The sequence below is a fragment of the Balaenoptera ricei genome, chromosome 2 (genome assembly GCF_028023285.1).
Source record: "Balaenoptera ricei isolate mBalRic1 chromosome 2, mBalRic1.hap2, whole genome shotgun sequence".
NCBI lineage: Eukaryota > Metazoa > Chordata > Mammalia > Artiodactyla > Balaenopteridae > Balaenoptera > Balaenoptera ricei.
This window is the reverse complement of record NC_082640.1, coordinates 79460378-79485748: the sequence shown is the minus strand read 5'-3', so window position 1 is coordinate 79485748 and position 25371 is coordinate 79460378. Positions and strand designations below refer to the sequence as shown.

At 40.4% G+C, this 25371-nt stretch overlaps 1 protein-coding gene across 1 annotated transcript in view; it reads right to left on the bottom strand.

Moving 5' to 3' along the window:
- Positions 1-12961, bottom strand: part of MNS1 (meiosis specific nuclear structural 1) — an 88854-nt gene extending 75893 nt beyond the window's left edge. Inside the window, exons 1-3 of the mRNA XM_059913220.1 lie at positions 12680-12961; positions 12392-12496; positions 10803-10953 (exon numbers count right to left, since the gene is read on the bottom strand). The gene's annotated coding sequence lies outside the window, so the exon portion shown is untranslated. The remainder of the gene's footprint in view (positions 1-10802; positions 10954-12391; positions 12497-12679) is intronic.
- Positions 12962-25371: the final 12410 nt, after the last annotated feature.

The following is a 25371-nucleotide window of genomic DNA, read 5'->3' as shown; positions in this document are numbered from 1 at the left end:
AGTAGAAAAGATGTTGGTAAATTTTCTAGCAAAAAAATAAACAAAAACAAACAAACAAAAAAACCCCCACAGTTTTAATTTCCTGTTAATAAGGAAATATTTTATGTTATCCTCCTTTTAACATCTATTCATTTAAACAATGCTTTATTTTCCTACTTTTCCCTTAAATATTACAGTCATATCTAGTTTAGATTTTAAAACTTAAATCCCACAACTTTTAGTTTCTTGAACTTTTATTGCTGGTATCTAGTTTCTACTTTTATATCGTGTCCACTTGCATTGGTAATATTTCTGACATACAGAAAGGTATGGAGAATAATATGACACCCATGTTTTCATACAACATAAGAAAAACTATGGAAGCTGTTTTGTGCACTTGTAAACATCACCCTGTCTTATTTTGTCCTTCTAGAGATAACACTATTCTGTATTTAATAGCATTTATCATTCTCATGCATGTCTTTATACTTTTAATACCATGAATCAATTCAATCTCTGAAAAAAAGGTGATATTATTTTGCATGCTTTAATGATAAAACTGAGCCATACTTCTGCAAATAGCTTTTAATTCCACATTGTGCTTGTGAAATTACATGGTAGTACACATACATCTACTTTGTTTTCTCCAAGCTCTGGCTTATATTTTTACTTTCTCTAAGATCCCTTTTAATGCACAGAAATTTTAAGTCCAATGTAGTCAAACTTATCAATTGTTTCCTTTATGTCTTATGGGGGGGTTGCCTTATTTAAACAATCCTTTAATAATGTGAGTTCATAAAGCTTTTCATGATCCATCTATAATTCACCTAGAATTTACATATCTTTTATATAATGTGATATAAGTATACAATTTTATTATTCTTTGGTCCATATGGAAAACCATTGTCCCAGCATCATTGTCTTTTCCTAATAATTTACAATGCACCAATTTCATGGTTTTAATTACTATGTTTCCTATAATACTTTTATATAATACTATTATTATGTAAAATTATAATAATATTTGACCAGATTTGCTGTTCTTCAAACTTCCTTGGCTATTCTCTGCCCTCAGTTCATATATATAAACTTAGATTTCCCTTGCCAAGTTCCATGAAATAAAAAAAACTGATTGGAATTTCATTGAATCTGTGGATCAATTTGGAGAAAACCCTATGTCTTTATCATAGTATGTTCTCCCATCCATGTACATGGTACATCTCTAGAATGTCTTTTTAAAAATCTTTTAATTAAGTTTTGTTATTTTCTCTATAAAGATCTTGTGCCTCTTTTTGTTAGGTTTATTCCTAGTTATTTTAAATTCTTTGCTGCTGTCACAAATAATATCTATATCATTTAAGGTTCAAGTAGGAAAGAGCAGCTCATTTGGGTCATTTACAAAGATGTAAGCAGGGTTTAAGGAAACCAGAAATTGTACAGTACTGAGGGGAACCGTTACCACTCCTAACCCTAAAGGCAAGGAGAAGAGGCAATTTTCCAGAACCCAAAGTAAAAAACTGCTACTTTGATGGGAGCTGGGACCTTTGGTCAAGGGATACAGCCAGCCAGGAACAACCTCAAAGGAAGAGAGGTGAGGCAATATAATCCCCATCCTCTTTCACCCTTCCTTGATCTCCCGCTGCTTAAACTAATGAGAAGCCAAAGAACAAGGGAGCCTCTTATCACAAGTCAATAAGGCATTACCAAGCATGGACAAGAGTAGAGAGTAAATCTGGAGGGACAAATAGACATCCAGCACTGTATCTTTTACAAAATTAATTTTCTGCTTATTGCTGTTATATAAGAATGCAAATTGTTTCTGCATATTGACTTTATATCCACTAGTCTTTCTGAATTTCATTTAAAATTATAATCATTTATCTGTTATCTCTTGAGTTTCCATGTTTATAAACATTTTTTTGCTTTTCTTTCCTCTCCTTACACCATTAAAAATTTTGCCTTCCTTATTGAACTGGCTAGAACCTACAATAAAATGACAAATAGAAGAACTAATAGGGGCAACCTTAACTTATATGTTTGACATCTCACCCCTAAGTATGATGTTTGCTGCAGATTTTGTTTGTTTTTTGCTTTATTATTGCAAAAGCATTATATGTACATTGTTAGAAAGTAAGAATATAGATAACTAAATATAAGTACAGAACACTATATTTCTTTACCCAGAGATTATGACTATTAACACTTTAGTGAGCCATGCACATATATACTTACAGATTTTTAACAGAAATTATACTGTATATGCTGTAATATAAAAGTTACACATTGTAAACTGCTTTTCACATTGTAGGTGTTTTATTCCCTTGTTTGTGAAGAGTTTTAATCCTGAATGGGAATTTAGTTTTATGAATTGGACCCTTCCCTTATACCATACACAAAAATTAATCCAAAATGAATCAAAGATCTAAACGTAAGAGCTAAAACTGTAAAATTCATAGAAGAAAACATAGGGTAAAAAGTTCATGACATTAGATTTGACGGTGTTTTCTTGGACATTACCAAAAGCCCAGGTAACGAAAGAAAAAATAGATAAATTGGACTACGTAAAAATAAAAATCTTGCTGTGCATCAAAAGACACAATCAACAGAGTGAAAAGTCAATCCAGCGAATGGGAGAAAATATTTACAAATAATATATCTGATAAGGGGTCAATATGCAGAATATATAAAGAACTCATACGATTCAACACAACAAAAACCCAACCAATTTTGAAAATGGGCAAAGGATATGAATAGACACTTCAAGGAGATACAAATGGCCAACAAGCACATGAAAAGATGCTCAGCATTACTAATCATTAGGGAAATGCAAATCAAAACCACAGTGTGATATCACCTCACACCTAGTAGGATAACTACTATTAAAAAAACAAAACAAGGAAACAACAATTGTTGGCAAGGATGTGGAGGAATCAGAACTCTTGTGTCGGTGGGAATATAAAATGGTGTAGCTGCCATGGAAAACAGTTTGGTTCTTCCTTAAAAAAATTAAAATAGAATTACCATACAATCCAGCAATCCTACTTTTGGGCATATACCCAAAATAACTGAAGGCAGGTTTTGAAGAGATATTTGTACACCCAAATTCATAGCAGCATTATTCACAATAGCCAAAAGGTGAAAGCAGCCCAAGTGTCCACAGATGGATGAATGGATAAACAAAATGTGACATATACACTCGAGGGAATATTATTCACCTTTAAAAAGAAATTAAACTCTGACACATGCTACAACCTGGACGAACATTGAAGACATTGTGCTAAGTGAAATAAGCCACTCACAAAAGGACAAATACTGTCTGATTCCACTTGCACGAGATACCTAGAATAGTCAAAGTCATAAAGCCAGAAAGTAGAATGGTGGTTGCCAGGGCCTGGGGGAAGAGACAAGAGCAGGGAGTTATTGTTTAATGCGCACAGACTTTTCAGTTTTGCAAGAAGAAAAGAGTTTGGGAGATGGATGGTGGTGATGGTTGCATAACAATGTGAATATACTTATGCCAATGAACTGTACACTAAAAAATGGTTAAGATGGTAAATTTCATGTTATGTTTATTTTACTACCAAAAAAAATGTGCAGGTGAATGAATCACACTCTCCAGATGGTCTGATTCAGGAGGTTATGGGTATAGCCCTGCATTTCCCTCTCACAGTCTTCACAGAAAAGCCAAAACAAATTATTTGAGATTCCCTTAAGTGAAAGGAAGTAGGATGGAAGAAGCAATAGAAGAATGCAGTATAAATAAATAAAAAACTAAACCTGATTCCTTTCATTTCTACTGGATGCTAATCTTTCCGGATGCCTTCAGTGAAACCTTGACTTTATATTTTAGAAATTATTCTCACATGTACCGGGCAAGATACCAAAGCCTTTACCAACACTGTTATAATTTCAGAGAGAAGCGATGGTTTTCATTTTAACTTCCCTTTTCTCTCTATTCCATTTTTCCTTTTTCTGATTATTGCAGCTTGATTTTCTTGTGTTTCATTTTAAATAAATAAAACTTAACTCCTCAAACTTTCTTAAAGCTTGATGTCTAGAAACAGATCCACAAATTGTATCATTTATTCAGGTTGCATTTATACCTGTAGCTAACTTTCTTCCAATCAGAGAAACTATATTACTGGTAATCACGTTGCCCTTAGGGTCATTGGCTCCCACTACTGACTACAACAATCTTTTAGCATCCCTTAGCAAATGTGTCAAGTGGATGCTTGTCAGAGATAACAGAAACTTTACCAAAATGCTATGGAGATGTGGTCCCAACTCTAAGGAAGCATAGAGTTCAGTTCATTCAGACACATGAATGTAAAGTATAAAAATAATACACATTTTCAATAGAATTTTGAAAGACATTTGCCTGTTAACCGTTTTTATCCTCCTCCTTTTACCTCCACTCAGAACACCCACCTACTACCTAATTGGTTCATAGTGGCCCTTCAATAAATATTTGTTGAGTGAATAAAGATGGAGCAAATTCAACTAGAAAAGACAACATGATATGGAAGAAACACTTCTCTTAAACATAAGAATCAACAGGCATTCTAACATAGAAGTTAAAAATTTCCAAATAAAATACCTAGATTAAGGAATACGTGTGCTAGAAACGTTTTAGGTTTTACAGAGACCCATTTTTCCTACCCAGTTAATAATACCTTAGTGGAGCAGAGCCTAAGCTGGCTACCAGATCAAAATTTAAAATTCTGTTCTTAAGTTTTATAATGCTTTCTTGTAAGAAAAGCAGGTTGTTGAGTTTGGTGAGTCTACATCTTGTTCTGCTCAGCTAGGGAAGGCTTTTTGGTATAGGAAAATACAATTCCTTGACTGACTTATATCTTTCGTGATTGACAGAAATGACTATTCCTGGACTCGCAATGACAGCAATGGCCACTCCTAACTTAACATTTAATATTACCTTTGCTACCAATAAATTATCTAATCCAGCTCCCACAGTTAGATCTAACTTTAAAGAGGGACTCTATCTCATTGGTTTCAACTCTGCATGGAAACTTCTTTGTTGCTATTTTATTTACTTAATTGTATATATTAAAAGAATTAGCAGTTCAACCAAATCTATCTGCCCCTTTCTTTGTCCCAGAAATTGTCCAAGTGACTCTCAACCTAATCTTATACCTGTGAACTCATTCTGCACAAACAATAATACCTAATATTTACTGGTTTTACTATGCACCATCAGCACTTCACATGTATTGTCTAATTATTTTAACAACTCTAGGAGTAGGAGCTCTGGTCATTGTAAATTTAGAGAGGAAGAAACTAAGGGATCAGAGCAGATAGTTTAGGATGCCTAACATAATACAACTACTAAGTTATGAAGCCAGGATTTCAGAGTCACATGCCAAGCCACTGGACTATATTGCCATCCAAACAAAAACACTGAGTAGAGCCTCCCTAGCAATAAACCAAAGCTGCAAGGAAAAAAGTGAACTTCCCTCATCATCCTCAGATGCTGAGAGTAGTGCAGGGAGAGGGATATAGGCCCATGATGCACCTGATACCAACTCCCAGTCCCAACCACAATATTAGAATTCCAGACAAGTAGACCATCTCAAATAAGAATCTATTATTTGCTTAATGCTCGCTGGGACACGTGTTGAACTTACTAAGTATAACTTCTTTGCTCTTTCATGTCCATGTTTTTGCAGAGATGAACAAGGTATAATTTAGTCTTATTTCAGAGACCAAATTTGCCAGATTGAAAAACCATAGCAGAAAGAAGGTCCTTTTGTCTTTGTCCGTGGGCTAGGTCTGAGCAATAAAGCCAACAATCAAGGCTCCTTATTGCCTCACTTACATGATAAGAATCATCTTTTTTTCCTTTAGGTGGGTCGTCCCAGTTTTATTTCCCAACTCTGAGCTGCAGAACACATTAATTCTCAATTACGCTTACTCAGGGCCCCAATTGGCAGTCCTTACACAGACAAAACTATAATGGGAAGCCTGGGTAATTAGTTCCTCCAACATCATCTAGGTTGAGGGTTTTATTTATTTATTTTGTTTATTTATTTATTTTAAAGAAAATTCTGGGACATGGATTCAAATGAGTCTGCAGGATTAATGAGAGTCGAATCATACTTTTCTAATCATCCGGACTGGCCACTGCAGATGGCCAAGAAACAATCTGAGAACCCTCGTACATCCTGTGAGTGCTTCACAAAATGTCAAATAAGAATGACAACAACATCAAAAAACACAGTTCTCGTCTGCATATGAATATAGCACATGTTATGGACAGAAAAGTGAAAGTATTTCAGAAGCACTGCATGAACAAGAAAAGATTCCTCAGTAGTAAAGCCAATTCAGTGGAGGGAGATTCTTAGTACATAATTAATCAAGCTGCCTTGCAATAGATACCCAGAATAATGTTAGCAACCAAAAAGCGACATCAACATGAAAACACTAGGTGTAATGGATGCTGTGTCGTGTTGCCCAGATCTGTATTCTGGTCTAAGGACTTATTTTCCTAGATGCTAGGAGCGCTGTCACTAGATAACCCTCAGCTGTCAGTCCTCTCCAGAAATTGCCCTTAGCCACACAGCCCCCCTCTCTCACAGGGGATCAGCTTGCATCCAGTGTCTGTCTGATGTGGGAGTTTGAAACCCTAGCTTCCTCACTGCAAGGAGAGTCAACTCTAAAAGGCCATCCCAGCTCTTCTGAAGAGCTCTCCAGGGGCTGAGCTGAGGCCTTTGTGGAAGCTGCACTGATCTCAGCTTTTCCCTCTGCCCAGTCCTGCCTCCTTCCCTTCCACAAATGTTGATCTCAAGAGTGCTCCCTGCTACCTGCTCTGCATGCTAATCTCCATCTCTGAGTCTACTTCTCAGGGAACCCAAATTTGAATACTAGGGAAATTAAATTCTTTGTTTCTAACGTGTTATTAAAATATAAGTATTACCTTATAATAAGAAAATGTTTTCAACTGGCATTTAAGAATACTATAACATATTGTTTAGGCATTTAAAAAATCACTATTTTCTTAAGGATAGAGGTTGGGCTGGTTGATTTACTGTGATAGAAAAACAATCAGGAGGGTAGACTACCAAACTGTCAAGTCCCCCTGTGCAGGAAATTATACTGGGGATTGCGGAGTGGAATAGGAAGTACACAGGAGAGGGAGAGATTAGGAGGTTGCTAGTCCCATTGGAATCCACACAGAAAGTCTTTTGTTAAGGCCTGTAGCAATCCAGCTTTCTATAGGACTGATTGCCTCCAGTGACTCTGTCAAAGGCATTATAGCACGGTGAAGAAAACTTAGTATGGCCATCGGCTGCCTTCCCTCTGCTCTTAGTCCCTTCTGTTCTTGGTCTGATCTCTCAGAAAATCCTTTTTCCCGAATCTTTTATTAGCCAACAGACACATGCTGAAGGCATTTGAATTTTGGTAGAGAATTCAAGAGGAGGTGAAAACCTTCCAACATAGAGGCATGAATCTGAATTGCCAATGGGAGAGTTTCAGACACCATGACTAGAGGAAGGAAGGAAGTTTAGGGCAGACAGCCTGCCTACCGGCTAAGGCAGAGACTCTCCTAAAACACCTTTGATAGAGTCTTGAATTAACTATGCCTCGTGCTGAGATTGTTCATCTACCTCACAGTGACAACTTGGTGGTACAGTCTGCTTCACTATCAGTTTGAATTCCAAGTCCGGATTTAACAATTCATTCAACAGATAATTATTGAGAAACTACTGGTAATAAACAAAACAGACAAGTCCCCTGTCTCCTACTGGGAGGTGGGGGGGGGGAGACAGAAATAAACAAATACCATGATTTCAGATAATAATAAGAGCTAAGAAGAGAATAAAGCAAGGTTAAAATAGAGGACCACTGGGCGGAGGGATAGTGACCATTTTAGCTGTGAGAGGCTAGGTCAGCAAAGACTCTTTTAAAGAGATGGCATGTGAGCAGAGATCTGAACGGTGTAAGCATCAAGCCACATGAAGATTCAGGCAAAGAGCTTCAGAGGCAAAGGCTATCACAAACAGCAAAAAGGAGGTACAGTGGGAACAGAGTGAATGAAGGGGAGAGTGAGGGAGAGGTTGGATAGTAGGAAAGGTCAGATCATAAAGAACCTTGAAGGCCAGACTAGAGAGTTTGAATTTTGTTCCATATATAATAGGAAGCCACTGGACAGATTTTTAAAGAGGAAGAAATATGATATGATGTAAGTTTTTGAAGAGCCCTTTAAGGGCTGTGTGAGCTGTAAAGCAGCAAGAGTGAAGTCAGGAAGAACAGTCGGAAGCCATGGCTGTGGAACAGTGAGGATTGAGAATGGTGGTGGCAGAGGTGATGGGAAGTGGTTGGGTCTAGAATGTAATTTAGAAATAAAACTATCAGGATTTGATGATGGATTAGATGTGGGGAATGACAAAAACATTTACTCAGGGACTTCCCTGGTGGCACAGTGGTTAAGAATCTGCCTGCCAGTGCTGGGGACACGGGTTTGATCCCTGGTCCAGGAACATCCCACATGCCGCGGAGCAACTAAGCCCGTGCACCACAACTACTGAGTCTGTGCTCTAGAGCCCGCGAGCCACAACTACTGAGCCCGAGTGCCACAACTACTGAAGCCCGCGTGCCTAGAGCCTGTGCTCTGCAACAAGAAAAGCCACCCGATGAGAAGCCCGCGCACCACAACAAAGAGTAGCCCCTGCTCACCACAACTAGAGAAAAGCCCACACACAGCAACAAACACCCAAGGCAGCCAAAAATAAAAATAAATAAATAAATAAATTTATTAAAAAAAAAAAAAAAGAGTTCATGTACCACAATGTTCATTGCAGCACTATTTACAATAGCCAGGACATGGAAGCAACCTAAGTGTCCATCGACAGATGAATGGATAAAGAAGATGTGGCACATATATACAATGGAATATTACTCCACCATAAAAAGAAACAAAATTGAGTTATTTGTAGTGAGGTGGATGGACCTAGAGACTATCATACAGAGTGAAGTAAGACAGAAAGAGAAAAACAAATACCGTATGCTAACACATACATATGGAATCTAAAAAAAAAAAAAAAAGTCATGAAGAACCTAGGGGCAAGACAGGAATAAAGACACAGACCTCCTAGAGAATGGACTTGAGCACTCGGGGAGGGGGAAGGGTAAGCTGGGACAAAGTGAGAGAGTGGCATGGACACATATACACTACCAAATGTAAAATAGCTAGCTAGTGGGAAGCAGCCGCATAGCACAGGGAGATCAGCTTGGTGCTTTGAGTCCAACTAGAGGGGTGGGATATGGAGGGTAGGAGGGAGACTCAAGAGGGAGTTGATATGGGGATATATGTATATGTATAGCTGATTCACTTTGTTATACAGCAGAAACTAACACACCATTATAAAGCAATTATACTCCAATAAAGATGTTAAAAAAAAAAAAAAAAGCTCCTGGTGATTCTTATGTGCAGCTAAGACTTAGAACCATTGATTTAAAGATTGGGAATAGGAGGTTAAGCCAAAATGCCTAGAACGAAAGGGGCCATCAGTAAGGTAGGAAGAAAACCAGCAGAGTAATGTCTTGGAAGTTAAGTGAAGGGAATGTTCCAAGAATGAAGTGGTCAACTGTGTCAAATGCTGATGAGAAGTTATCAGCATTGAGAGGGAAGACAGGGCAAGGGTGGGGTGACCTAAATGTGAAAATTTCTCGTGGGGCTGTGGGGATGAAGCCCTGCCTGGCATGGAGAGTGAGGAAGTAGAGACAGACGCTATGTCCTGTGTTCCCTCTGCCCCAGGACCACCCGAGTCCTGGGCTCCGATCCAGGGACTCTGGCTGCCCCTTGCCCAGCAGCTTGGATATCCAGTGCCCCTCAAATGATACCATCTCAACTACTTACTCATTCAGCCAGGCAACACTGACTCCACAACCTCATTCAATACCTGCTGAGCACTTACATGTGCTAGTCATTGTTAGGCAGTGGGGATAGAAAGTCAAATAAGATACACTTCTTGCTCCCATGGAATTTTCAATCCATTGAGGAAGAGAGTGACAGATAATTACAACAAAGTAGTCATCTTGATTCTACATCCACCGTGTCTATCTACTTTCCATTCCCATTTCCACTAACCTAGTTTAGGCCTTGAAAATGAGTATCAGTGTCCTAAGCAGTCTCCCTATATCCAGTCTCTCCCTTCTTGCTAATCTAGTTTAAACACTGCTGCCAAATTCCTCTTCCTAAAGCACAACTCTGTTCACGTCATTCATTAATTGTGGAAGCATACATTTAGCACCTACTAAATACAAAAAGAAATTCAGTCTTCCCTGCTGTGATGTTAGGGTCAATTTCTAGTTCCAAAATCCTGATTTTGTAAACTCAATCAGAAGTAACCATAGCAGTTACCTAGTCCATGCATGAATCCTCTTTATGAATCTCTATAAATCATAAGTGGATAGGTGGAGAAAAGCACATCCAGTTGGTCCTTAAACCTCCAAGGATGGAGAATTCACTTTTGAAAAAGAGTTCAATACATGTTCAAGAATTTGGAAATTTTTAATAAATTCTTCCTTTGTAGTGCTTCCTGCTTACTGGTTAGAGTACAAGCTTTTTGGCCAGCATTCAAGGTCTGCTATAATTTGGCCCTGAGGCATTCTGGTCTTAGCTTCTAATATTCTCCTTCATGTTTTCTTCCCTGAATGTGCTTTCACACCACCACACTTTCCCCTATTCCCTCATATCCAGATCCTTCAAGACAGGGCTCAAGTACCACCTTCTCCATAAAACCACCCTGAGGCCCTCAGCAGACCTATCATCTCCCTCACCTGAGATCCCTCAGGCTTATTTTTACCTTCCTCGTGGGTTTCTCCCTTTGGTGATTGGGGCACGACGCCTATTTTCCATGCTTCACTGAAAGGTCCGTGAGAGCTGGGCCCATCTCTTGGGCACCTCTGTCTCCTGCACAGCGCCCAGCACAGTGACTTGAAAGTTTCATTAGACACCTGTGGGATAAATAAAGCAGCAATTCTCTGGATCTGTTTCCCACTTTGTGCAAGAAGGAAGCTATATTAGCTTTCCTACTGACTCTAATATTCTGATTCCCAAATTTAAAGTAAGTATTAGATACTTATTGCATGACTGATATTGTGGGATTTTTTTTTTTGGCGGGGGGTTGGTAAAGACATGAAAGAATTAGCTTATAAACAGAATATGATAAAATGTTAGTTGTAAGCAACAGAAAATAACAAAGGAGTTCATGGAGGGAGGAGATGCATGTGGTCAAGAGTCACCCTGGAAGGTTAAGAGGAAGAGAAGTTCCTTTAAACCTGGCTTTGAATCTCCATATAAATAGACTCCTCAGGTCCTGGACGTTTGAAGCCTGAAACAAAGGCTGAGTCAGGCAGGGAGCCATGGCCTGCAGACCGGAGAGAAAGCTTCCAGGCTCAGTCAGCCTTGGGTTCACAGATTCTACATTTGCTTAGTAGATTGAGAAGGATACTCTTTATCATACATTCAAATGCTTCCATAGGACAATTTCTAAAATGAAAATTATTTTGAGTCTATTTTCAGTTTTTACTGGTGTTAAACCTCTTTTGAGGAGATCAATATTAAGTACTTAACGTCTGCACATTTTACGTCATTTTTGTCTGTGAATATCTCCTGAAGCTTAACCGTGAGCTAACGGGGGGTTTTGGGGGCTGGAAGTAGAGAAGGATCAGGTGAAACCCTGTCCAATGACCTCCCTGCTTGCTCAGACTGAAGCGGGGGCGGTCTGTGACCACTGGTTCCCAGGGCTGTCATATCATCAGGCCAGGAGACCAGAGTTTGCTGCCTACACATTCAAATATGAGGCCTTTGCGGCAGATTACAGCAAAGAAGTCACCCCTCTAGCCTTTCCCCTCAGTCCAAATCCACAGACAGCCCTAAGCGAGGCGGTTTTTAAAGTACCTGGAAGTTCGGAGGCAGCAATGTGAGCTCAGTCTGGCCAGCAGCAGCACTGCCAGTGCCTGCCAGACAGACGGACATGAAGACGGAGGCCCCCATCCATGGGCAGGTGATAAGAATGAGGTGTAGTTGGAAGGTGGAAAAAGGGAAACTGGGTACGGCCCTGATGTACTGTCCTACCTCAAACAGGGTGACATTAAACAGTGTGAAACGCACATCTACCAAAGGATTAGAAGTGAATCGTATATTTTTGCCATATCTAAATGTTTACTTAAACTAAATTTTGGGATAGAGGAACTTAAATAAAAGGTAAAAAGGATATCATACCTCTAAAGAATTAGTGACTTAAAGCCTGCCCAGGCCAAAGAGGCAAGAAGCCTCAGAGCCAAGAGGGAGGACATTAGGGTACCCTGGCTTGGAGCATCTTCCCACCCTACCTACCCCCCGTTGCCACCAGACAGAAACCTAAACAATCAGAAGGCAGGAAGGCCTCACCAGCTGCTGGAGTGCCCAAGAGGCTGCCTTTTCATCCAGATGCCACTTGCAGAACTCCCCTTGATGTGGCGGTTAAGTTGGAGACAGGAAGCTGCAGATCCAGGCCTAGAGGGGAGAATGGAGAGGAAATTGTGGGACAGGCTTTTAAGCTAAGAAGAGAAGCACGTTACCCAGCACCTCTCTGCTCTGTTCTGTTCCCCGGGCTGCTGTGCTGGCATCCTGACGCTTTCCCTCTCTCCCTAAATCCAAAGGGAATAAGCGACAGGAGACAAAAGAAAGCAAGCAGACCTGGAGAGGAGCTGGCTTTGGCCACTGCACAGGCCCAGCGAGGGGAAGCCGGGTGAGCAAAGGCGCCAGCAGGGCTGAAGCCGCTGCTCCGGTGGATGGGGGAGGGCGGAACTGGGTCGCAGGCAGCGTCGGGGAGAGTGAGCCTTCCGTGCAGGCGGGAGGGCGGGGCGGAGCCATCTGAAGGCAGCGTTAGGGGGGAGCTGGGGCCCCAGTGCGGAGGGCTCGGAAGCTCCTGGCCTGCGCGTTCCAAGCTCGCTCAAACACTCCCCTCTTCTCCCAGAAACAGGCCCAGCCTGGCTTCCCTCCTGGGAAGAGCAAACCCGGGGGGCGGAGCGGAGGCGGAGTCGAGACAGAAGTGGGCCGCACCTGTCCCCCCTCCAGGGGCGCGATAACCAGGCCAGGCCCGGGCAGAGCAGAAACTCACAGCACGTTTGGGCAGAGGGGCGTTGGGCACAGCTGGGCCTTGGTCTAGGGCCCTGGGGCTGGGGCCACCCGAGAAGGTCAGAGCGCATCTCAGCTGCCAAAGGCAAGTCGGAATACAAGCTTCCCTGCCCTTGGTGGGGGGAAGAGGGGGCAATGAGAACTGAGAAACGAGAGGAGAGAGGCAGCCCTCTTTGGGTGTGGAGAGCTGGGGTAGCCACGTCAAGAGGAGCTCTGATTCTGGTGGACGGTCGTGTCCTCCTTCAGCAAACCCTCAGGAGGCTCAGCGTGGACGACAGCCACAATCACACTTGTCCCAGCGGACTCCTGTGGCTGGTGTTGAGTTGGATGTAAAGCTTGGTGAAGGCCACAGCGCGTTCATACTTGAATACCCTTCCCCCATTCCCGCAGAGCACGTCCTTCAACATGGAATTCAGCTGCCACCTTCTCCATGAAATCACCCTGAGTCTTTAAATGACCCATCATCTCCCTCACCTGAGATCCCCCCTCAGACTTATTTTACCTTCCTCCTGGGTTTCGCCCTTTGGTGATTGGGGCACGACTCCTATTTTCCATGCCTCACTGAAAGGTCCGTGAGAGCTGGGCCCATCTCTTGGGCACCTCTGTCTCCTGCACAGCGCCCAGCACAGTGACTTGAAAGTTTCATTAGACACCTGTGGGATGAATAAAGCAGCAACTCTCTGGATCTGTGTACTATTCTTTGAAAGGAGGAAGCTATACTTACATTTCTACAAGCGCTTATTTTCTGATTCCCAATTAGATTAAGTATTAGACACCTGCTGCACACCTGATACGGTGTCTCTCATTTCAAAGAAGCGAAAGACACAAATGTGGTTTTGTTGTGGTAGCTCAATGTACCAGGAGCAATTAGATTACGAAACTGATTATAATAAAATGCTAAATTGCACATTGTAAGAGGAGCTCAGTGGAGAGAGAGACGCATGTGATCCAGCGAGGGCCTGGAGAACCAAAAGGAAGAGAAGTTAGCCGGACTAAGCTTTGATGGTGGGTGGATTTGCACAGTTCAACAGCCCCACAGATGTTGCAGTCCTTGCCCTTGATGCCTTGCCCGTGCAGGCTCTTCACTGCTGCTATGATCACCAAGTAAACTTAGAGGCAAGTCAGGAGCCCAGAGCAGCCCCTGGTGGAGCAGGACACCATCTCCTTGGAGTCCTGTCTTCTTGTTGATCTTCAAGCCTCCCAGGCGGAAGTTGCAATCATTATTAAGAAGCGCCAATCATCAGGACCCTTCTTGGATTTGATTTCTGCTACTCAGACCTTGGGAAAACTGGGGTGGGGTGGCTGGGAGTCTCCCTTGAACTCATCCTGCTTCTCAGCTCAGTACAAGTGAGCTTCTAGCCCTGGCCATCCAGGAATGGATGCTTCCAAAGTCTTATGGGTCTGCCCATACCTTTACCCTTGCCATGACACATGAGGTGTCTTTTTCACAGTTCCCATCGTCCAGGTATTGGGAAGTGATTCCAGTGTTCCACTGGCGGTCACAGGAACACAACTGTCCTCGGCTCAGGCATCCAAGATGCCTCTAAACTTCCTCTCTGAGAGATGAGACTTTCCTTCTCCAGAGTCTGGTCTGCGTCCGGTTTCCGATGTAGGAAGGAGCCGTGCACCCTCGGGGTAGGTTTGCTGCTTTATCTGTCAGCATGAGTCAGGGTAGAAGCAGAGCTGCCTAGAAACCAGTCATGGGCCCCAGTGTTGCTTTTTCATGCAGATATAACAGTTGCTCCGGGATAACATGGTCTGTGAGTGCAACAAACAGGCACACCCTAAGCTCAGAACATGGGCTGGCGTTGTAATAGTAGCATACTTTCTGGCTTCCCACGGAGCTTCACTGTGTTTCCCACCACGGTCATCATTGTCCCTCCCTCTAAGTATCTTTATGTCTCCAGTGCCTAGCGCAGAGCCTGTCACGCAGCAGACATCCTATAATGATGCCAAATCCTGAGGGAGGCACTTGGCAGATCAACAACATTAGCTAATGCAGTCTTAAACGGATGGTATGACACAGTGATAAAGATAAATATCCTCTATCTCATTTTACAACAGTAAATCTGAAACCCCATCTTTTGGGAAAGCATTGTCTCTACCGTGATGCCCACGTCAGAGCTCCTGCTTATCAAATTCTGTTGAGCGAGTGTGGAAGGAGCAGCTCTCTGTAATCTATTTACTTTAAGAAGTCACGTGCTCAGCTCATAGCCCTTTTATCAGGATGAAGGATGCTCTCTGGAGAGAGAAGACAGCAGGACAGGCCGAGCTCGGATGACAGCCTGCCCCGTGGAGATTGACTTTAATGAAGCACAGAATAAACAGGAAGATTAAGAGGGTGCAAAAATCAGTGACAAGTTTTGAGTTCACCTCTCTGTAGGAAACGAAAGGTTCTCTGTACAGCTGAGAGCTGTCTCTGGGTTATAGATGGGGGCATCTGTTTTGTCACTAATGATCCCATGCTATCTAAATCAGCCTCTGTGCGGGGAAAGAAAAGTTTTCTCTTAATTTACAGACCCACTTCTGCGCAATTTAAATTTACCCACGATGTGATGTGCTTTATAGTGAGTAGAAAGATTGACATTATTAAAGGGTTTGAGGAATTACTTACTAGGCTAAAATGTTAGCCTGATAAACAGGGACTAAATATTTCTCATTTTGTGCTTTTATGTACTCCTTCCATAATATGCTGAGAAATCATGCACTCAGAGACTCATGACTCAAAGATATGGTCAGTCCTGGAGGGATGGCTCACCTTACGGAAGGCCTAAATTCTTGGAGTAAAACAAAAACAAAAATTAGTCTTCCTCATAAAATAGTGCCATTTCCATAGAAACTTAATGGCATTCAGACATTTTATTGTATATTGCTCCAGTTCCTCATTTCATATATAATCTTTTTAATAAATAGAAGGAAAAAGTTACAAAACAGCCAGGGGACATAGTCTAAAATTCACACCCATCTTTTGAAGATGACAGGTTCATTTAGAGGATCCAAATGGGGATCTTTTCTTATTTCATTGTCATTTCTTTTTGAATACATAGATCTTACTAAAGGTGGGAGTAAAGTTTTGATTTGATATAGCATATTCCTTATTCTTTAATCAAACTGTGAGAACTGGTGTGTGTGTGTGTGTGTGTGTGTGTGTGTGTGTGTACATTGGGCAGAAGGTAGTCATGTTGATGAATTATAGCTTTCCTACCAGTAGATGGCACTCTGGTTCAAATGGATATTCTAAGCCTCCAGTGGTCCAGCAGGAACAGGTCCTGAGCAGTAACTGTGAGGAAGACAGTGTACCAATCAGCTGAGATGTATCCAGGGGAAAATGTGTGGTAACAAAAGTAATGCAAAACCATATTTGCAAACTATTTTAGGAGAGTTGGCATGTACAAGGATATAGGGCACAATCCTTATAGAGATCAGAATGCCTGATGCCAGATGGGATTAGTTAAGAACTCTTTTGTGGAAGAGCTTCCTTAAGTAGAGTGCTTTGAATGGAGAGGAAAGGACGTGAGGCAGCAAGGGACAGACATTCCAGGTAGGAGAAGTGGCCTGTAGAAAGGTTTCTTGGGAGCCAAAGAAGTGTATATGAGGAATATGAAACAGTTTGGGTCTACTTTGGGAAACGTATCTGACGTAGGCTTAAAGTTAACACCTAAGCTTCATATCATGAGAAGAAAGTGGTGCAGGTGGGTGAGGGGGAGCAAGAGAAATACTCAGCTTTGCAAAAATAAAATATGGTCAGCCAAAGTTTTGCCTTGCATCTGATTTTCACTTTCGATTATCACAGTAAATAAAATTCAAATCAGTCAACTGAGCCAATATCTTTCATTTCTGGTTTTATATAAGTGTAAGTACTTACATTTATATTTTAGATTATGTAATTCTGAAACTTGTACTAGTCAAGTGTAAACGCTGAGTTTTTTACCTAAGTGTACAACTCTGAACCATGTATCTTCGGCACTTCCAAAAAACCGTCCATTAGACTTTAATTTTTGTTACCTTAATTATTTCCTAATTTTCTGGCTCTCTCCTTTCACAAACTTTTGTGTGTTGTTTATTTATTATGCCTAAGCTCAAGATGACAGCTCACCGTGTAAAGAGAGAAATGTATTTGGGGGTGGGATTTAGCTTGTATTTATTTTTAGAGCATTTGAAGCAATGGAGGAATCCTAATTGGCATTATACTTTCTAATGCAGATTCAAAGTTAAAGCAGTAAGGAGGCGTTTTAAATAATTCAGCAGAAACTGCACCAAATGATCAGTTACTTAAATCTCTTTAAGGTCTCAAGTATAGTAAACCATTAATGGGAACTATGTTGCTTAATCTACAGAAAGTGTTTTCCATTCACCATATGTTACCAGGACTATCATTAAAATGGTAAGTTATTATGAGGATGAGTCTTTAAAATGCTGTGTGGAGGCCCCGGGTTCTGGAACCACTGGCTTGGTCAGCACTTTGTGGTTTTAAGCAGTGATGTGCCTTGGGTAAGAAAGAGAGAATGAGGTTCATTAATTCTTGATGTGCTTTAAACACAGAAATGCTGTACTTTTTTTTTTTCCTGGAATGGGAAAACCCACCCTTACACAAATAGGTTAGATACTCTGATTGGTTAATTCTCCTCAAGATTAGTAATGTCTCCCTTTCAGTGTGAATGGATGTTCCCAACAAGCTGTCATTCGGACAGGGAGAGTGTCTTTATGTGGTCCCTGCTGTGGTCACCATTGCGACCAATAGACACGGTCTTCAAGAGGGCTGCATGAAGGTAAGCCTGCAGTCTGGTAGAGGACTGGAGGAAATGTAGCTGTCATGCTGGGGGTCATGACCTAAGCCATGTAAACCCACTGTTCTGTGGGACTCAGCCAGGCAGCCTCAGTCGTCTGAGTTTCTTGGTGTTGCCACCATTGTACTGCAGGGTTGCTGGCTTTGATATTTGAAGATAGTCCTTAGGCCATATTCCTTGAATGTGAAAATGCATGTCCTGTTAAGTAAGTCTGTGTGACTGGAAGGAGGTGTGGAGCTGCATTAAGTGGGGTGAGTGGTAAAAGATGAATCTAGAAAGAAAGGAAGAAAGAGGGTACCATTGTGGAGGGCCTTGAACACCCAGAACTTGGGTCTTTGTCTTTTTTATTTATTTATTTTTTGGCCGCGCCATGCGGCATGCGGGATTTTTGTTCCCCAACCAGGGATTGAACCCATGCCCCCTGCATTGGGAGCATGGAGTCTTAACCACTGGACCACCAGGGAAGTCCTGAACTTGGGTCTTTTAAAGCAAGTCTGCGATTGAGGCTACACACACTCTTACATTTAGTCCCAGTCGTTCATGATATTTGCCAAAACAGTTGTAACTTAAATTTTTTATTTCCAACCATAACCCATGAAAAGAATCTTATAGGCCCTGAAATATTCATGTTATTGCTGCTGCATGTTCATGCTAGAATTTGAGGGCTTGCCTTCAGCTATACCTTAGCATAAAAGAAATCATAGTAAAAATAATTGGCATAAAGCCATCAACTTGCTCATTTGCTCTCTTTCACTGTAAGACAATAAAGGAATTAAATGATGTCTCACTTGGCTTTATATATTTGCATACTTAAATGTTTGGATATTACCTTGCTAAATAAATTTGGCCTGATCAGAGAAGCCAGTAGTGGGTGAATTCCTCAAATTTTCAAATGTATTAATTCTTCCCAACTGTGGATTACTAGTAATATTTTTATTGACTGTTATATCACATCATGACATATGGTTGAATGGATGAAGCAGGTTAACAAAGCTGTATGCTAGTTGTGAAAAATGTTATATATGTGCTTATATATATTATATTTTTCCAAATACATATAATCTGGTAATACACACACACAAAGACACACACATATAAAAATTAGTATGTCCCTATCTGTGAGTACAAATTAAGTCATTTTAACACTTAATGGCCAAAATCCAATGGCCCTGAGCTCTTCTGCTGCTTGATTATCCAGTCTTTTACGAAGTCCACTTCCCAAAATATTTCTGAAAGCCCCAGGGGAGCTCACATGCATAAACAAATATTAGTCTCAGACCCGATGGCTGCATTAATGTGTAACTTCCATCTACATTTATGGTAATTTTGAGATTTGTTCACACAAAGCAAGAATTATGAAAAAAAGTGATTCCAAAATAATTACCTATTCCTGCCAACCACAGCATAGAGCTTTCTTGTTTTGTTCAGGAAGGAGCAGTTTGGAGATGATACCAAACTGTTCTCTCTTCTTTGTGTTTCCCCTCCATTCAGGATGTCCCAAAGCAAAGCAGTTTGGTGCCCAAATGTTCCAATTCATTAAAGGTACCTGCAGGTACACACACACACACACACTCACACTCACACATACATACACACATTACCTTTCTCCAGGTTTTAAGCCATCCACAGGGCCCAAATTAGAGCAACTTTCTTTAATTCTCCTTCCACTGTGGGGAGGCATTCATCCAAACTTCATTCATTTCCTTTCTTCATTCTCCACTCTTCTTACAACCACTGCCAATAAAACACGTCTCTATAAAAATAAGTTATTAGCATAGAACAGTCAAATTGGACACAGAGGGTGAAAAAAATTCCCTCCTCCATCACCTAGCTCATGCCCAATCTTGTTTCATTGACACCCACTCAACCCTGGATTAGGAAATTTGAAGTCCATATGGCCAACTTTGTTCAGATTTTTAAAAATCAAATATAAAGAAGATAGATTTAAAGAACAAAATTAAGAACTTGTGTCTTTCTACCTATCTATCGTGTATCTATTTATTATTCTTAAGAGAGAATACACTTCTTTTCAAGCACATACAAAACATTTACACAAAGCAACTGTGTAATAGTACACAGAGGAAGCCACAATAAATTCCAAAGAATCAAATGATACAGTGTGACCTGACTGTATGTAATAAAATAAGAAATCAGTAACAAGAAAAAAATATTAAAATGTACTTGTCTGGAAACTAAAAAATATGTACCAAAACCCTTTGTTTAAAGAGGAAACTTAAAATTAGATGGTATTAAAAATATACCAGTCAAAATCTGTAGGACACGCTAAATCACTACTTAGAAGGAAATTTATAGATTTAATAAACTTATATCTATCAGAAAACAAGAAAGATTTAAAACTAATGAGCTAAGTGCTTACATCAGGAAATTGGAAAATGAACAACAGAGATAGCCAAAGATATACAAAGGAAGGAAATAATAAACATAAGATTAAAATCAATAAAATACCGAACAGCAGCAACACCAAAAAAATAGAGAAATTTAGCTAAATGAAGACCTGAATTTTTTTATAAGATCAATAAAACAGGACACCTTCTGGCAAGAATGTTAAAGGGGAAAAAAGTGAGAGAGAGAAATTGAAAATAAACAAAATACAGAAAGAAAGTAGAAACTTAAAATTGTACACACATATGTACATAACTAATATATTTGAAAACCTAGACAAAATAAATAAATGTCTTTGAAAGTATACAAATGCCAAAAATTAATACAAGATGAAATCTAAAATATGAATAGGCTAAAACCACTAGTGAAATTGGAAAAATAAGAATTCACCTTTTCATGAAAAGAATAAAAATCCCCTAGCCCCAGACTGTTTTACAAGTAAATTCTACCAAATATTCTAGAGATATGTAATTTCTACCATATGTAGGTTGTTACAGAAAGTAGAAAAAGAGAGAAAGTTAGTCAACTCACTTTATAAAGTCAGTATAACCTGGATTCCAATACAAAATGATGGTAGTAAAAGAAAATTATAACCATTTCATATATGAAAATAGATGTAAAATCCTAAAAAAAAAATAGCTAACAGAACCTGGCAGAGTTTTTTTAAAATAATATATTATAATGAAATAGGACTTATCCTAGGGATGAAGGATGGTTTTATAACAGAAAATCTGTCCATGTAAATCACCACATTAATGAATAAAAAAGAAAAAAATACACAGCTATCTCATAGAAGCCTAAAACGCATTTGAAAAAAGTCGACCTCTATTCGTAATATAAAAATATAAACTCTCAGATAACTAGGAATAGAAGGGAATGCCTGGAACTTGTTAAAGGCTCTGTATTGCTACCTGCAGCACACTTCATACTTACTAGAGTAACTCTAAATGTAGCCATCTTAAAAGCAGGAACGAGGCAAGAAAACAGCTATCACTACTCTTGTTCAGTATGATTTTGGAAGTCGTGGACAGTGCAATAACACAGAAAAAGAAGCAAGAACTGAAAGTTTTAAGAGGGAAGAGACTTTATTATATCATTTTTTGCTGATATCATGATCCCCTACTTGGAAAACCCTCAAAACCAACAACCTGTCAGAATAAGAGAGCTAGTGGTTTCATTACACTAATAGCAATTAAAGAGAAAATGTAATTTTTAAAATGGCACTACTGGGACTTCCCTGGTGGTGCAGTGGTTAAGAATCCACCTGCCAATGAAGGGGACATGGGTTCAAGCCCTTGTCCGGGAAGATCCCACCTGCCGCGGAGCAACTAAGCCCATGTGCCACAACTACTGAGCCTGTGCTCTAGAGCCCACGAGCCACAACTACTGAAGCCCGCACGCCTAGATCCCGTGCTCCACGGCAAGAGAAGCCACTGCAATGAGAAGCCTGTGCACCTCAACAAAGAGTAGCCCCCCACTCACCACAACTAGAGAAAACCTGCGTGCAGCAGCAAAGACACAACACAGCCAAAAATTAAAATAAATAAATAAATTTATTTTTTTAAAATGGCACTGCTCATAATAACAACAGCTATATAATATCTAGGAATGAAATAATAAAGCATGCATAAGACCTAAATGGAGAAAAACCTAGACCTTTAAAAGGGTATTAAAAAGACCCTGAATAAATGTAGAAATTTTTCATGTTAATGGATGAAATGACTTGTTTTTTATTTATTTATTTATTTATTTATGGCTGCATTGAGTCCTCATTGCTGCTCGTGGGCTCCCTCTAGTTGTAGCGAGCGGGACCCACTCTTCATTGTGGTGCGCGGCCTCTCACAGCGGTGGCTTCTCTTGTTGCGGAGCATGGGCTCTAGGCGCACGGGCTCAGTAGTGGTGGCACGCGGGCTCAGTAGTTGTGGCTCGCGGGCTCTAGAGCACAGGTTCAGTAGTTGTGGCGCACGGGCTTAGCTGCTCTGCAGCATGTGGGATCTTCCCAGACCAGGGCTTGAACCCGTGTCCCCTGCACTGGCTGGCAAATTCCTAACCACTGTGCCACCAGGGAAGTCCCGACTTATTTGTTTTAAAAATAAGTTCTCCCCAAATTAACCCATAAATGCAAAGGAATCCCAATTTAAATTTCAGCAGCAATTTTTGAGGAGATTTGCAAACATTCCAAAATTTATATGTAAGAATACAAGTCCACAGATAACATCACCAGTTGTGAAAAAGAAGGATGGGCTTGAGGGACATTTACCCTATCAGAAACAAGAGATATTTTTTAAAAAGCATTGTGGTAATGCTATAGAAATAGACAAAAAGAACAATGAAACAAAATAGAGTCCTCAGAAATCAACCCACGGACGTATAAGTACTTGATAAATGAAAAAGGTGACATATCGGTGGGAAAAAATGGATTACTTAGTACTCAGAGTTGGGGTAATTTTTTGCTTTTTGGAGAAAAACAAATCTAGATCCCTCCTTTACACCATACACAAAAGTGAACTTCAGATCAGGGAGTCCTAAGTATAAAAGATTAAAACTATATAGCCAAAAGAAGAAAATGTGAAAGAGTATCTTTGTCCACTTGGGGGTTGAAGAGAACTTCTTTAAACAAGGCCTAGGGGCTTCCCTGGTGGCGCAGTGGTTGGGAATCTGCCTGCCAATGCAGGGGACACGGGTTCGAGCCCTGGTCTGGGAGGATCCCACATGCCGCGGAGCAACTAGGCCCGTGAGCCACAACTACTGAGCCTGCGCGTCTGGAGCCTGTGCTCCGCAACAAGAGAGGCCGCAATAGCGAGAGGCCCGCGCACCGTGATGAAGAGTGGCCCCCGCTTGCCACAACTAGACAAAGCCCTCGCACAGAAACGAAGACCCAACACAGCCAAAACTAAATAAATAAATAAATTTATAAAAAATAAATAAATAAACAAGGCCTAAAAGTATATGTCATAAGTTAAAGAAAAAAACCTGATGGTTTTGACTTTATCAAAATTGAGTATTTCTATTGGATGAAGAACACTATGGACAAAATTAACAGGTGACACCATGGGAAAAGACGTTTGCAATGATTGAAGAAGCCAAGGGATTAATATCTCAATACATGAGGAATACCTGAAAATAAATAAGAAAAGGAAAGGAAACCCAGGAGTAAAATAGGGAAAGTATATTAGTGAATAATTCACATAAAGGGAAATCTGAACAATTACCAAATCATTGAAGAGATGCTCAACCACATTAGCAGTCAGAGAAACACCTATATTAAAATGAGGTACCACTTGATGTATTTGAGTTTGGTAAAAATTACAAAGTCAGAAAATACTATATGTTGGTGAGGATGCAGAGACATGGTACTCTCATGTATAATTAGTTGGAGTGTAAACTAGTATAGCTGTTCTGGAGAGCAATCTGCCAAATTGGTAAACCAAAAATACATACAGCTCATACCTACAATCCCAGTCTTGATTACATAACCTAAAAAAATTTCTACCCAGATCCATAAGGGACATATAGGAGGATGTTTATTGATGCATTGTTTGTTCTAGAGGGCAGTGAACTTCTTGTTCAACTTTAGCAGAAGGGATCGGGAAATGTGAATAGATTCTGTGGGATATTATGCAGGAGTAGGAAGTAATAATTCAAGTATACATATAGCCATAAGATAGGTTATAAAACATAGTGCTGAATGAAAAAAAGTTACATCACAATACTGTTTGTGTGAATTAAAAACACATACGAAAAGCACAGGGAACTCTGCTCAATACTCTGTAATAACCTAAATGGGAAGTGAATTTGAAAAAGAATAGATACATGTATACGTATAACTGAATCACTTTGCTGTACACCTGAAACTAACACAACATTGTTAATCAACTATGCTCCAATATAAAATAAAAATTTTAAATCGTTTTTACGTGCTAACATAAATAAATGAATACAACAGAAAAAACAAAAACACATACAAAAGAGCACAGCATAAGTTACAAGGATACCTAAATATCTGAGGACATCTGCCAAATCCACCAGACTGGAGGCTTCCGTGGGGAGGAAGGAATGGGTGTAGGGATCATGGTTGAAGGGGGAAAATGAAATAAAAATTAAAATATAACATAATGAAATAAATGAGGGGCTGTGCATAGACCCATGTCAACAGAGTGACATGAACCAGAGTGTGACTAACTCAGCTCTTGGCACCTGAGGGGAAGTAAGCCCATAGAAAGGAAGAAAGGGACAGTGCAGAGCACTAACCTGGCCTGGGACGAATCTCTATTGCTTCAAGGTCCAAAGGTGTCAGGAATTCCTCAACTTGCCCATCACCTATAACATAATACTCAAGATCCTTGGTGATACATTCAAAACTTTTCATCATCTGACCCCTGCTCCCTTCAACCTCATTGAACTTCTATCTATCTGCTCCATAAAGAGGCACTAGATTATTTCATTCCTCTGTGTCTTTGCACTGGCTACTTCCACTGCTTGGGATGCTTTTTCCCTACTTGTCCAGCCAGCAAACTCCTATTCATTCAACATGACCTCCTCTTTGAACCCCTTTTTGCCTTTTCTCCTGCTTCACCTGCTCGTCCCCCACCCATGAAACTACTGGGGCACTCGTCACATGGCATTGCAATTACTTGCTCACGTGTCTCTCCTGGATTAGATCATGAGCTCCTTAAGGACATGAAGTCTGTCTTATTTTGGCATCCTCGGAACATGCCTAAAAAACACAGCCTTCCTATAACTATAACTGAATGAATGAATGCATGCTCCATCATGGGAATTTGCATAGATTTCTAATGAGTGTCTATCTTTAAGAGACCCTCTTAAAAGAAGTGTTGCAAAAACACCAATGTGTAGTGTTATGGAGACTGAGGCTAAATTGTAGGGAAGTTCCATTTTGTCAATGACTCTGCCACCTCCCCCTTCTTTTTGTGGAATTCCATCTCTACTACTCTGTAAATAGCAGCAGGCACCAAATTAGGAGCTACACTTTCCTAGCATCTCTGACCTATTGAATTGCCCTTAGTGGGATGCTGCTGTGATTGTCGTCACCTTTGTGCC